The sequence below is a fragment of the Petaurus breviceps genome, unplaced genomic scaffold, assembly GCF_028583685.1.
Source record: "Petaurus breviceps papuanus isolate PSGF00001 unplaced genomic scaffold, PetGlider_PUasm1.0 140, whole genome shotgun sequence".
NCBI lineage: Eukaryota > Metazoa > Chordata > Mammalia > Diprotodontia > Petauridae > Petaurus > Petaurus breviceps.
In genome coordinates, this window is record NW_027185698.1 from 18716903 (window position 1) to 18730415 (window position 13513).

Consider the following 13513-nt stretch of genomic DNA (forward strand, 5'->3'; position numbering starts at 1 on the left):
CTCTCTCTCTCTCTCTCTCTCTCTCTCTCTCTCTCTCTCTCTCCATCCATATTTAGTTTATATTGATATATCTTGAACATACTTAACAGGTAAAAAAAAATAAATTACCTGGGCTCAGAACCGGATGAGAGGAGAGGATTAGGTTGGATTGCACTTGAAAAATTGTACAATGATTCCAATTATTTCAGTTTGTCACTGCAATAAAAAGTTGTTTAAAGACTAATATTTTCCCAGGGATACTACATGGCTACAAGATGTGAAAGAAACTACATTCTCCAATCATCTTATTTTACAGATAAAGAAACTGAGTCCCAGATTGGTTAAATAATTTCCTGGTGGTAAGAAAGATAGCAAATGATAAAGATGGGATTTCATCTCTGAAGCTTTTAGTGGTCGGTAGGAAAAGGAAAGATGTATGGTATGTGTAAGTAGGCTGTGGTATGTGCACAATGGTAATACATTAAAGAAGAAGGGTAAAAGACATCAAATAATTACTAGCTGTGTGACCTAGGCAAATCACTTAAGCTTCGCCTGCCTCAGTCTCCTTAACTGGAAAATGGATAAATCAACTTTGATAATAGCTGCTACGTCCCAAGTTTGTTGTGATAATAAAGTGAGTATCACAAAATTCTTTGTAAACCTTAAAGTGCCGTATAAAAGTTAGATATTATTATTATTATAAATTAATAAAGAGACAACATTGAATATATTCAAGTTAAAAACAGAAGTATTTCTATTCCACCTGGACAAACCAGACTTTGTTTAAGCCAGAAAAGGGGTATGACTTTTGTCTGATGGGGGTAAAGGCAGCTGCTGTGTGACTATGATAATGCAATTGTGGGCTCTGAGGTCTCTGAATTTGTTCCTTCATAAGAGTTTTGTTGCTTGAACTTATCATATGTCATAAATCAGAGGATGCTAGAGATGGAAAGGACCCTAGAGACCATTTTGTCCAGCCCTCTCATTTTATAGATTCTGAATGGGTATATAACAAAACTCTTCTGCTGACAGCAATATTAAGCTGCCAGCAGCTGGGAGATTATTATCCCTGTGGTCTGACACAAATGGAGATTCTAGGGGTGCATGGAAGCTGGTTTTTTCTCTCTTTTCTTGGTCATCCAGAGAGACTCACAGTCCCAAAGGGGAGAATAAAGTTGTTGGTTTTCAGCATCCCTCCCTTAAAATAAAATGAGTTAGTCTAGGGGGACTTGGGGGTAGTATATGCTGGAAAAGTTTGAGTGGATTGTTGATAGTGGAGTCCAAACAAATGTGTTCCCCAAGGTGCAGGTCAATGAAAAAAGAAGAGTTATATGGAGTCTCAGAGCTAGATGAAATCTTTGAGACTATCCAATCCAATTCTCTTCATTTTACAAATGAGAAAATGAAGGATAAGTTAAATGACTTCCCCAAAATCATACAGCTGGCTATTGGAAAAATTGCAATTAGAAGTCAGGTTTTATGATCCTTAATTTGATGTTATTCATACCACTCTGTGATGACATTAATTATCACAATATAATGCTATTATATGATACTTCTAGGTTTCAAAAGTGCTTTATAAATATTATCTCTTTTTTCTCCATAATAATACTGGGGTAGGGGGTAGGTCCTATTATCATCACTATTTTATAGACGAGGAAACCCAGTCAGACAAAGGTTAAATGACTTATCCAGGATCGCACAGCTAGTAAGAGTCTGTCGTAGAATCAGAACTCATTTTCTTCCTGCCTCCAGGTCTAAATCTCTATCCACCATCATGATGACGCCTTTTAACTGGGAATGATATTCAGTTGCTTTGGGGTTACTGGTATTTATTTCTTACAGATGAGATACATTGTTAACTAGGAAAAGGACATAAGTCTTTGGCTTGAAGGAAGAGCATCCTGCTGTTCCCCGAGATTAGAATGGGTGATTGCTGAAAACACACATACCAGTTTTCATTTAGAAGGACACCAGGGTGCTCACTAGGATTTATCCTGCATGTGAACATTCCCACCCATAGCTAGAACCTTGCATCTGACTTATGGTAGGTGCAATTAGGTGGCCAAATATTAACCACTTGGCTTGCCACAATAACATGGACCTGGCTGGCTCTTTAAGTCACAACTCTTTTAGCTATAGGTAAGGCAAGATGTGTAGATTATTGAGCATACTATGAGCATTCTGGCTCTGAGGAGGAATGACTGGTGTCTTTTTAAAAAATAGCACCAATGACATGTTTTCATTTCAAGGTCATGATTAACTATGGATTAACTGGAACTCAGAAAAAAAACCTTTTGGAATATTTGACTGATGTTAATAATCATGGTATATAATACATCAAAATGCTTATCTGAGCTTACTACATAAACAAATAGACATCAGGGAAATGTGACATCGATGTCCATTATTAGGAAAGTAAATTCCCCCAATGTGGCAGCAGGGTAATCGGCTATGGCATAGAGAAAGAAATGAGCCTCTAACTTGGGAATGAATTTTATAAGAGATTCAGTGTGACTGGGTTCAACAAGCATTAACCACCTATTATAAACCTGGTAATGGGTTAGGTTCAAAGGATTACAATCCCTAGGGTGTGGGGGCAACTATTTACTGAGCACATATGATGTGCCAGGCATTGTGCCAAATCCTCTACAATTATTGTCTAATTTAATCCTTACAACTACCCTGTGAGGTAGGTGTTATTATGATCCCCATTTTACAGTTGAGGAAACTGAGGTAGATAGAGGTTAAAATGAATTACCCTAGACTCACATAGCAAGGCTGTGTCTTAGGCTGCATTTCTGACTCCATCTACTGGGCCGTTGCTCTGACTCCAGCCTCAAGCCACTAATATTCTATTTAGGGTGGTGTAGACAAGGGGATATGGATACAACATGTAAACAGATAAATCAATACAAAACATAAAGATAATTTTGCGAGTGGGGAGAACTAATAATTATGGGAAAGGATCAGGAAAGGCCTTTTGCCGAAGACAACCTTTGTGCTGAGCCTCCAGTAGAACTAGGAATGCCAATGGTGACATTTGGGAAGGCAAATATGGAAAACAGCCTGACCAACAGAGGGTTGATGCTTTTATATTTTTGAAACTGATAGTTGGAAATCAGGATGAGGTGTTAGAGATTGTACTTCTGCATGACTGAGTTGTCTTTGTGTTATGGATTCCTCCTACATAACAAAAATCTATCTTGTTGGTCCATAGTTGCTGCCACATTACCTCCTCCATTAGATTCTCTGCTCCTTGAAAGCAAGAATTGCCCTTTGCCTTTTGCCTTTTTCATATCCTCAGCACTTAAGCACAGTGCCTGCGACATAGAAGATGTTGAATAAATGCTAGTCAACTGATTGACTGATTGCTTCTCTGGAGCTGAGGTTGGGCACTTCACTACTTAAAGTTCATAAGTCATCCACAGTTGCTTGTCTTTACTGTGTTGTTCTTATTACATGAATTGTTTTCCTGGCTCTGCCTCCTTGACTCTGCATCAGTTATTACAAATTTTCCCTAGTTTTTTCTAAAACCATCCCTTCTATCATTTCTTGTATCTTCCATAAGTCTCAATTTGCTCAGCCATTCTCCAATTGTTGAATACTCCCTTAGTTTCTAGTTCTTTGCTATTATAAAAGCTACAGCCTTAGATCTTTAACACTGTGGCTCCCTGTGGAGGACCCCAATGTCCTCAGCTAATGACAATGATGATAATAATACCACTAATAATAATTACACATAAAAAGTTTTAAGTTTTCCCAAATACTTTATGTATAATGTCTCATTTGATTAAGTAAGGAGAAAACAGAGACTAGAGAACCATGGAGTCACCTGGAATAAGATGAATGAATTCAAAACCTAGAGATCAAAGAGAAAAGAGATGGGACAAGTAGAACAGTTGGAAAAGGGTGGTTGGGGGTGAGGAAACAAGATTTTGTGGAAGGAATACTGAAATACAAAGAGACTTTTGTACATTGGTCCTACATGGGGTTTTATAACCATATAAAAGCCAATAAGCTTGTTTCATTGCAAGCAGGATGCTGCTGTATAAAAAACTAGGGAAACAGCATGTATCTCATAAAAGGATTGCAGTTTAAGTTTACACATGCATCCATCATGGGGTAGTGCAAACCAAGAGGCAGACCAAGACATTTAATGGAAACAAGAAGATGCCTTCGTGCCCTATTGTAGGTGACTCTTCAAGTGGATTATATTGCATCTCTACTGAACCATTGACACCAGCATTGGCCACTGAGACCCAGTGACTCTCATGAACAATCAAACAAAAGAATGTATTTTCTGGTTTAACAAATGAATGAGGTCCATAGGCTAGACTTTTCCTGTTTAAGAGGAAAGAGAAAGTGAGGAAAGGGTACTGGGATAGCCAGAGGGATTGTAATTTCCTTTCCCCTCTACCCTCCTTGATCCTGACTCTCCCAAGGCTGGAATTGTCTCCTTCATTCATAACTCAAGTGTCACCTTCTCTACTCATGGATATGCTAGAGCCAGCTCAAATCTGAATCATCTGTTAAATTTTCAATATGAGAATTTATGCCTTAGAAATCAGCAAATGCTACAAATCAGGTCTTGATTTATTGTTTTGTTTATTGTTAAACTTAATAAAATGATGAACAAAATATTAATGCATATTCAACTTAAAAATATCCTGTGTTTCTTTACTAGCACACCCTTGGTACATGCATCTGTCCTTTCCCCACTTCTAGAGCAATTAGTCTCCTCTCCTATATATTCGATATATTCATTCATCTGTCTATCATCTATCTACCTATCTATCTATCTATCCATCCATACATAAATCTATCTATCCATCCATCCATAAATCTATCTATCTATCCATCCATTCATCTATGAATATTGTCTCCCCTTGTAGAATGTAGCCTCTTTGAGGGTAATTCATCCTTTGCATCTTCTGTGCTTAGCACAGTGCCTGCTATTTAGCAAATACTTTTAATAAATGCTAAATGATTAGTTGGTTGAAAGATAAAGGTGGCCCAAGTTGTCAGGGGAAATGAATTTTGACAGCAAAACTATCCTTGAGGAAAGACAAAATTATACTCCATCTGCCTTGCTTTGGAGGGCCCCCAGTGTAGCCATGGGATTGCTGATGGGAGGGACAAGCAGCAGGGAGGGGAAAATGCAGTAAATCAGCAAGCAATCCTCCCCTCCCCACACATCATCTCCAAGTTGCTTCTCCAGTATGCCTTATTCATCCTACACTTAAGCTCCATCACCTAGATGACCTCTGACCATTTGCTCCTGAAGTTTACACTTTGGGTTTTATTCACCAAGGCTACCTTTAACCATGATTTTAACTAGAAAGGCCTTTGAGAAAATGCTGGGGAGGAGAGACAGTCCTGGAATGTTGTGATGTGAAAGATGGCTTTGTTGAAGGCTGAATTCTGTGCTGCTCCACATCAAAAGTTGATGCCATTTGGTTGGGGTGGGGACTATTTCTTAAATCAGCTTCTATATTGCAATGCTCTAACTCTGGGCAACCAAAAGATAAATCAGATCATTTGCTCAGATGATACTTCCCTTTTCAGAGCAAACGCTTCTCGCCTGCGTCCCAGGGATAGTCTAATTTCAGAGATTAAGATTGTTGTTAGGTGATTGTAGGGGAAATCTGAAACCTGCTGAAAAGCCAGACTGCTGTGTGAGCCCTGAGAGTAATGTCTTCCCTGTGGCATGAGAGAATTTCGCTCACCAGGGAATGGAATGAATTCTGTCGCATTATGTCCAGAGACAATCTTAATGTCTCTGGCTTTAAATCACGTTCTGTGGATACAAACAGTCACCAATGAAGGGCACATTGATTTTGGTAACAGGAAAGACCTGGGCTATCTTATTAGGATTATCAGATCACAGATCTTTAGCTGGAAGGAACCTTGAAGGTCTCTGTACAATGTTGTGAGTGCTATTGTTTTGTTTGTATTTAGTAATTTTCTTATTTGGTGATTAGATTTTATTTTAAGGTAGTGCAAGATGAATAAAAAACACAAAACCTTCAAATCCTTCCTCAGACAGCTGCGAGCCATGTGACCTTGGGCAAGTCACTTAACTTCTATTTGCCTCAGTTTCCTCAAATGTAAAATGAGAATAATAAGCTACTTTGCAGGGTTGTTATAAGGATCAAATGAGATCATATTTTTAAAGCACTTAGTACAATGCCTGGCACACAGTAGATACCATCTAAAGGTTACCTATTATTGTTATTAAGATCAATAATAATGATAAATGAAGGATGCTTTCTCCAGGTATTTTTCCAGATGTATTACTTCCATTATTATTCCACTTCCCTGCTCACAATGCTACAATGGCTGTCTATTACCTATGATATTAAGTCTAAATGACTATTTGTGAAATTCAAAGACCTCCATCTGCCACCTACTTAACCTTAGATCCCATTGTTGTATACATTCAACATGAATGCGAAACTCATGCTTTATAACTTCGGGGATAATAATTCTTGCAGTGATAAGCATCATGAGAAATTGGACAGAAAGTCAACCTGAGTCAGGAAGACACGAGTTCAGGTATGAACTCTGACATATCCTTGCTGCATGGCCCTGGGCAGATCACTTTACCTCTCAGCTCTCCAAGCAAGTCTGTAAATAATAAAATAGGAGTAAATATGTATTCCTATTGGAAGCATTAGGAGTTCCCTCTCCCAATTAAATCACAGATCCAATCCTGCCTCCTCCCCAATAATTTGCATTATTTCTCTCTCTGTGTGTTTTTTTTTCCTACCAATTTTTGCACAAGGGATAATGGAATTGGGGAGGGAGAAGGGTGATACACTCACTTGGGGTATGGCCCCTGGTCACTTGGGATATCACAAGGTTTATAAACTATTGAAGGAGGAGGAAATGTTTTAGGATATGGCTATGGCCTTGGTCACCATAACTTCTAGTGTTTGTGTGAGGGGCTTTGTGCAGGAATGAAGCATGTCCTGGAGCTGCATTGGTGCTTTTTAAAATTCTCCATCTTATTCAAACTGCAATCAACCAAGCAGAGATAAAGTTAGATCCTGGGAAGATCAAATAAGATAACACGTAAAATTCTTTATAACTAATAAATGCTGTCGAAATGCAATTCTTTCAGTCCAGTTTTCTCATTGTCTCCATACGCTATGCATATGTGTTCATTCCCTCCTCCAATCCTTTGCCTGTGCTCTTTCCCCTTGCTTAAAACATAGTCCCTTATTATGTTTCACTCATCTACCAACTGTTCACTGCTTTAAATTAGTACCGCTTCTTACATGATTCTCTTCCTGACAATTCTCGGCTGCATAGTCTTCCCTTTGTTGAAATCCTCCAGCATCTCACCACACAACTGTTACACCAGGGGCCAGTGAAGGGTGATAAGTGGAGGCATTTAACCACCAGAGGCAAATGGCCTTCTTTTCTTCTTCAATCATTTGTCCCACACAGTTTGTACTATTGTGGGTTTCCATGGTTTTGTTTGCCTTATTATCATCTCCTTACCATTTCTAGCTCAATGGCTAGAAATGTGTGATATACACTACACAGAAGGTGTTCAGAAAATACTTACTTAAGAGTTGGAATGATTAAGAAAGAGTTATATCAGACTATAGCTGAGATTTTTAACCTGAGGGTGGGGTATTATTTCAGAGGATCCATGAATATGGATGGGGAAAAGGTACAATTAATCCCTTCCATATTATGACTTTCCCCATTGCATCTTTCCTCATCAAGGTTTCAATATATCATGGGTCGGCATAAGAAATTAAATAGGCATTTGGGGGGAGTTTTGCAGAAGTCACAGACAACATGTGAAGATGATACAGAGCTCTATGCCCAAATACTTAACCTAAATTTTACAATAAGGTCCTGTAAACAACCCATAAAAGAAAAAGAAAATTATTAGACTTCTTTTCTGGTAAAAAGGAAGGGCCAAAAAATTTTACGAAGATTTTCCAGATCATGGGGGCACCATACGCCTAATTCCTGCAATGTCGAATGGATAATTGTATATTTTTATTTTCACTATTTAGTATTTCTTCCAATTATGAACTAAAAAATTATTTTGAGAAAAAGTCCATTAGCTTAAACAAAGGGGTCCATGATACAAAATAAGATAAGGACCCCTGGTCTATAGGATGTCATAATTAACAGCCCTGCTACTGTGCGGGTGCTTAGCTCACAGGGGTCTCATGAGGATAGCAGTTTGGGGACTGGAACGTGTTCTACCAATGTGGATCATTACCATTGGCATCTCATCATTGCTGCCATCATCGCCATCACAGTGCTCACAGGGATCCAGCAGAGCAGGTGACGAATGATGAGAGATGAAGATGGTGACCGTGACTGATGTTGTCTCTTTCGTGCCATATGCATCTCATCCTGAATGATGGAATCCTCTCCTCCCTTAGTAAATAGATCCAATAACTGACAATGATCAGGTGAGGGCTGGGTTTGTGATGCTTTTCCCGGTCTGCTTTGACTTTAAGTCAAAGAGTCTCAGAGTTGGAAGGGACCTCAGAGCCATTTCTGCCAATGCATCTCTGAGCAGAAAGCCTGTCTACACCAGGCCCTGCCGATGATATACTGGGCTCCGTGGAAGAGTCCTGGGAGGCAGGTTTCTGCTGCTTGTGGTTGTCCTTTTCATTCTGGGACAGTTCGAACCATTAGGCAGTGCATATCTCATAGGAATCAATTATCACGGGATGTAAAGCTAGCCCCTCAGAGCTTCCGCACTAGCATCTCAGAGACCATCTCCTGTTGTTTGGTTTGGTTTTGTTTTTGAGACTATCTAGGACCTCCTTACCTTCCTTTACTGGAATCTCTAGCTTCAGGTTCATTCAGATTTCTTACATGAAACTTTTCCTGATCTCCCCTCCCTCCACCCCTTCCCCTAATCCTCATCAACATTTCTTTCCTCTAAAAATTACCTCACATATATTTATACATTTGTATGCAAGTTTTGTCCCCCCAGCAGAATAAAAAAGTCTTTAAGGATAGGAATTGTCTCACTTTTGTCTTTTTATCCCTAATACCCACTACCAAAGCACCTTGCACATAGTATGCATTTAGAGAAATGGTTGGTAAATGAATATGTAATTTAGTATGAAGGAGCCTTAGGCCTAGAGTCTGGTCGCTGTTGTTGTTGAGTTGTTTAGCTGTGCCTGACACTTGGGGGGGGGGGCTATTTGGAGTTTTTTTTGGTAAACTCTCCTTTGGTCTCAAAAACTTACTAACTGTGTGATTCTGACCAAGTCACATCACTGTTTGCCTCAATTTTCTTATCTGTAAAATGAGCTGAAGAAGGAAATGGCAAACCAGCCCAGTAACTTTGCCAAGAAAATCCCAAATGAGGTCATAAAGAGTCAAACATAACTGAAACAGCTGAACAACTTCCTGATTCTAGGCCTAGTGCTTTATATAGTGTGCCACCTAGCTGCCCTAGAGTCTGCTTAGCTGGGTTAACATTTAACATGTATCACTCCCTATATGGGTGACTTGGGACAAAAAAACTTATAGTTTCTGAGTCTCAGTTTTTTGTGCTGTAATATTAAGGGGGGGGCATGTATGTGTGTGAATTTAGATTAAGCAGTGAATCAACCAACAAGTATTTCTTAAGTGCCTATATGTATGAAACAGTTTGGTAGGCACTAGAAAAAGAAGGAAGGAAGGAAGGAAGAAAGAAAGGAAGGAAGGAAGGAAGGAAGGAAGGAAGGAAGGAAGGAAGGAAGGAGAGAGAGAGAGAGAGAGAGAGAGAGAGAGAGAAAGACAGAGAGAGACAGAGAGAGAGACAGAGAGAGAGAGAGACAGAGACAGAGACAGAGAGACAGAGAGAGAGAGAGTGAGAGAGAGAGGATAAAAATGGAAGGGAGGAAGGAAGAAGGGAAGGAGGAAAAGAGAAAGAAAGGAAAGAAAAGAAGGAAAAAAAGAGAAACAAAGAAAAGGAAGGAAGGAAGGAAGGAAGAAAGAAAGGAAGGAAGGAAGGAAGGAAGGAAGGAAGGAAGGAAGGAAGGAAGGAAGGAAGGAAGGAAGGAAGGAAGGAAGGAAGGAAGGAAGGAAGGAATGGAAGGATGGATAGATTCTCCTTGGTCTCCAGAAGCTTCTGTCCTATCAGGAGAGGCAACCTGCCCAATTGTATACATAAAAATATACAAAAATCAATTCAAAGTAATGAAGGAGGGGTGACACTAGCAGTTGGGGAGGGATCAGGAAAGGCTTCATGTAGAAGGTGGGACTTGAGCTGAATTTTGAAGGAAAGGAGAGATTCTAAGAGGCAGAGAGTGAGAATAGAGTAGTGTTCAGGAAATGAGGGGGCCAATCAATGCAAAGGTTCAGAGATGCAGTCTTGTTTTTAATTAAAGCAAGAAGAGCCACTTGGGTGTGACATGGATGATGAAGCAACCTTGCCATCTCTTCTAGCTCTAAAATCAGTGATCTTATCCATTTTACAGAGGAGGAATTAAAACTAAGAGAAATTAGGTGACTTGCATAAAGTTAGGATTCAAGCCCAGGCCTTTAGTTTCATAGCCCTGTGCTCCCCCAGTATCCCAGGTTAACTCTCACAAGAAAATAGCAGCTCAGGTGGCTCATAGCTAGATCCTAGGCCTGGGCAGGTAGAACATTGGATGCTAAGGGTTTTTTTTTGTTTCCAGACCTTTTCCCTTTCATGTCCTCTTCAGCCCATGCTGGACAAAGCCAGTTTGTCTGCTCCCCATGTCCTGATAATGCTTCTTGAAGTCTTCCTGGCTTCACATTCCCTTTCAGACACCATGATGGCGGGGTTGGGGAATGAAAAGCTTTGGCAAAGAGGAGTCAGAGCTGAGGTTACATTGACAGCAGCACCACCACACACTTCAAACAGGCATAGATGCCCCAGGAGATAGGTTTAAAAACCAACAGGAGCATCACTTCACAGCCTTGAGCTCTATTCTACCACCAAAGCAGCCAGAAACACAACCAACCTTGGAATAGATATTAAAGGGGAAACCATGAGGCCCCTAAAGACCTATGCTCCGGGAATAGATGAATAACACAAATATGTCAATATTTCCTCAACGACAACATCAGAATTTACTGACAACAAAAATAGGCCAGATAATTCTTTTTTTCCCTGGTCATATAACTATTTGGCGGCTGGTGGGGAAATTTTCTGGCCTCCAGCTAATTCATCTTTTTAAAGTGAATTTCAAAAAATAAAAAATAAAAACCAAGAATATTCCTTCCAAGGGGAAAAATAGTTTGCATCATATATAAAAAGCCAGCAGGTAGTTTTTCCTAGGACAAAAATAGCTCTATGTCCCCAAGAGAGTAAGGGGAGTCTGTTAGTTATTTTGCAGATAAGAATAAATTGGCAAACTGGAAATCTCTAGAGTAAGTAATAATAGCCAATCTAATATGAAGATATAAGAAGGTATTTCCCATATGTGTATGAATGTGTGTACTGTTACAGTAGCTTAATTACGGCTAGATCATTTTATCTGGGAGTTACTGAAATGAAGAAAAGGTATTACTAGACTTAGCCCTGTCATAAAGTTACCAACCAACTCTAATTTTATTCTCCAATGTGTGGCTCAACTGCCCTGGGCCCAGGTCACTTGGACCTATGCTAGAAATCCTGTTTTTGCTGCTATTTCAGGACTATGGCTTGCACTCCTCTAACTAGCAACAATACTAACTCAGATCACCCTTACCCTCTGCCCCTTAGAACTCTTTACTTTCCTTCAAAATTCAGCTCAAGTCATGTCTTTCTGATCCCTCCCCCATTGCTAGTGTTCATCCTTACTACTTAGCATCTAGTGGAACACTGTGCATTTGGGAGTCAGACCTGGTAATCTGCAAGGCAGATGCCATTATTATATCCTACCTTCCCTCTAAAAGCAGTTATTTTTTCCTCTATCTGCTTTCTCCCTACCCTCCCATCCCTCCCATGAATCTCAAATTTTAGGGAAAAGTGAAAAAATAAAGAATTTTAATATATTGGAAGGAGCATTTGACTTGACATCAGAGAAACTGAGTCTGAATCTTAGCTCTACTATAGCCTATGTGACCTCAGCTAATGTCATTTGATTTTTCTGTGCCTGCTTCCACATCTATGCAATGAGGGGCTTGAACATAGATGATCTCCAAGGACCTTTCCCACCAGTGAAATTCCATCTTACAAAAACAATGTATGAATGATCCTGTCTCCTCAGGATCACAAAATTATCTTTTACTTGTGAAATTCTGGGACATGGACCTAATATGGACTTCCAACCATTGTCTTTCTAACTCTGGCCTCAGGTTCTGTCATAACTTGGGCTTCTAATATGCTTACCATAAGGAAAGGATTTAATAGGAAAAATTACATTCCCAGATTGTCAACCAACAATGTGACATATAAACACTGTTATATTCCTTCATAACAGCATCATGCTTGTCACCAAAGGGTATGTGAAGAAGTACACAGAACCTACATTGAAAGAGACTGAAAACTAATTGGGGATATAAGATATATTAAAAAGACATAGGGGGGCGGCCAGGTAGCACAGCAAGTAAGAGCACCGACTCCACTGTTGAGAAGACCTGGAGATCGAATCCCAGACTCAGACACTTAGCACCCACCCAGAAACACCTGGCCGTGTAACCTTGAGCAAGTTACTTAACCCCGATTGCTTAAAGCTAGGTAGTATAGTGAATAGAGCACCAACCCTGGAGTCAGGAGGACCTGAGTTCAAATGCGGACTCAGACACTTAACACTTACTAGCCATGTGACCTTGGTGACCTTGGGCAAATCACTTAACCCCAATTGCCCTGCCTTCACCCCCTCAAAAAAAAAAAAAGAAAGACATAGAATCAAAGATTCATAGAGTATCAGAGATATAAGGGACCTTCTAAGTTATTTCTCCTAAACCTATGTCACCAAAGGGCAGTTAGGTGGTACAGTGGATAGAATGTGGCCTGGAGACTGAGTTAAAATTTGGTCTGAGACACTTAATAGCAGTGCAGCCATGGGCAAATCAGTTAACCTTGTTTGCCTCAGTTTCCTTACCTGTAAAATGAGGTGGAGATGGAAATGGCAAACCACTCCAGTCAGATATGACTGGGCAACAACGTGTCACCCAATGTATAAATCCCTTCCATGAACATGGAATAGTAGATGAAATACTGTATATGAATGAAATGATTGTCTCAGGCAGCTAAAGGTTTCTATAAAGTTTTCCTAAATCTTTACATTTAAATTTGAATTTGGGTGAGAGGCAGTCTATAAAAGGTACAGTTGACTTAGAGTCATAGGGATAGTGTTATTGAGGGAATTCATATTTAAATCCAGTTAAGCAGGAGATTCAGAATATAGTTGAATTGAATCATTAAATGAATGTATGAATGAATTACTTGGAGACAGTAGAATGAGTTTTAATCTTAATTTTACCACCTACATCACCTTGGATGAATGAAATAATAGCAGCAGCAGTAGCAACAACAAAAATCTATCTATCTATCTATCTATCTATCTATCTATCTATCTATCTATCTATCTATCTATCTATC

The 13513-nt window shown here is 39.6% G+C and overlaps 1 long non-coding RNA gene across 1 annotated transcript in view; it reads left to right on the forward strand.

The window, feature by feature from the left end:
• Positions 1–13513, forward strand: part of LOC138150418 (uncharacterized) — a 126136-nt gene that overhangs the window by 19257 nt on the left and 93366 nt on the right. The gene's annotated exons all lie outside the window — the stretch shown is intronic.